Raw genomic sequence first — 1,975 nt, 5'->3', positions numbered from 1 at the left:
ACCTAAAATTGATACTTTTAATTATTTACTTTAAAATTTAGCATCTATACAAAATGAAATATGTCCAAAGTCATCATGAAAGGAGTTGTTTATGCGCTCTAAAAAATGGAACTGTTGAATTTACTCAACCAAGTCAAGTCAGTTGGTTTCACTAAACCAAGTAGAGTAAATATGAGGCAATAATATTTTCTCCACTTGGTTTAGTGGAACCAGTTTGGTTAAGACGCCCCTGAAATTCCTTAAAAGCCTTTTGATATTTTTAAGGGTGCCAAACTAAAGGTAAGAAATGGAGGAAATTGTTTGACAACCTAGTTCACAAAATAATAGCCCCCAATAGCGTCTGGAAACGTTTTAAGGCAGACACGGTACCATTTTTGCCCACCAGTGGAACAAAGACTGTTAAGGGCTTCAGTAAATTCTACAGTTTACTTCTTAGAGAGTGTGTAAAAGTACTTTTACTTTTACTTTCCCAATTTTTCTGAACAGTTTTGTGGCTTTCACTTAAGTATTTTTCTCATCAGTGAAATTTATTTTTTTACCAAAATCATTTTCTGTTAAGGTATTTTTACTTTAACTTAATTATTTTTTTTCACGTACTTTATAGACCTCTGGAAATTAAAGCCAACATATAAAAGGACATGAAAACCTGCCTTTCCTTTAAGGCTCTTTGCAGTAACCCAGGGGGAAACTGACATTATGGTTTTTACCTGTTAGTTTCATGTAAAAGAAAAGATAAATTAGCAGAAATAAGTAAGAATCACCTGTCCAAAAATGACTCAAATCTTGAGTTTTCATATGAGTTTTAATAAAATGTTTATATAAACGCCATTTTCTTGCAATTCTATTTTTTTTTCTTTTTTGTAAATTTTCCAGGGGTTTCATCACCTGCTCTGCTGTGATGAAGCAGTGACAAACAAAGGCTGAGGCGTCCCCCTGCAGCTGGGACAGATTGGCTCCGTGTCCTCGTGGGGCTGGGGGTAAACAGGAGCAGTCCGGTCCAGTCATGGGAATGAAAGTTTTCCATGTAAAGTTTGTGAGCTGATAAAGACTTTAACCGGCCTGAGGTCACTGCTGAGGCAGAGCGGGACTTTCTGACTTTCCCTCATTAGGGACATTTTTTTCCTCTGCACACAGACAGACGTGTTCATTGTGTTCCACTCATCTCATCTCCACTTCGTTATATTTACCAGAAAATAACTGGTTATGCAAAAGTTTGATGCTCTTTGAGTTTAYGATCCCGAGGATTGAATGTCTTCTCGAAGTTTGGGTGATATAACCCCCAGGCCTGGRTAATCTTTGTCGGTTTGTGACACTAATCACATAATTGTAGTTTGTGAGCAATAAGGAAGAGTGTGGATTAGTGCACCTTTTGTGCGTTGTTGTGTTTTCTGCATGAGAACAGCTCAAGAGCTCGTCACCCAGCGCCACCCAAAGAGAAAGGAAACCAAATGTGCTGTGGGATAATGAACCAGCCGAGAGCCTCACACAGACTCACACAGCTCTTATTTACACAAAACAAGCACATTTCGTCTGATAGAAGATCAGGAGTTGTTGTTTGGTAAATGAATTGTCATTTGTTCCCAGGGMGCACAATCGTACGTTGCCTCGCTTCATCTCAAATAAAATGAAAGTATTTGTCTTTTGTTTCATGAAAATGCTGAGTGAATGCTGAATGCTGAAGGACTTTGCTGGAATTTGTTCAGGAAGCTGAGAAAGGAACAAAACACTCAAATTAACAGGATACCTGAAAGCTAAAAAAACAAACAAAAAACACTTGCTAAAAGCTAATAGTTGCAAAATGATCACTAGAAGTTAAAAATTAAAAAGTGTTAAAAGTAAATATAGCAAAAGGCTAGCAAAAATGGCTAAAAGACTAACCAGAAGCAAAAAGTAGCAAAAAGCCATCTAAGCCTAAAATTAACAAAACACTGTATAATTGACAAGAGTAGAAAAACACTAGCTAAAAGCTAATTGA

The sequence above is a fragment of the Austrofundulus limnaeus genome, unplaced genomic scaffold (genome assembly GCF_001266775.1).
Source record: "Austrofundulus limnaeus strain Quisiro unplaced genomic scaffold, Austrofundulus_limnaeus-1.0 Scaffold403, whole genome shotgun sequence".
Taxonomy (NCBI): Eukaryota; Metazoa; Chordata; class Actinopteri; order Cyprinodontiformes; family Rivulidae; genus Austrofundulus; species Austrofundulus limnaeus.
Note: the sequence above shows the minus strand (reverse complement) of the source record.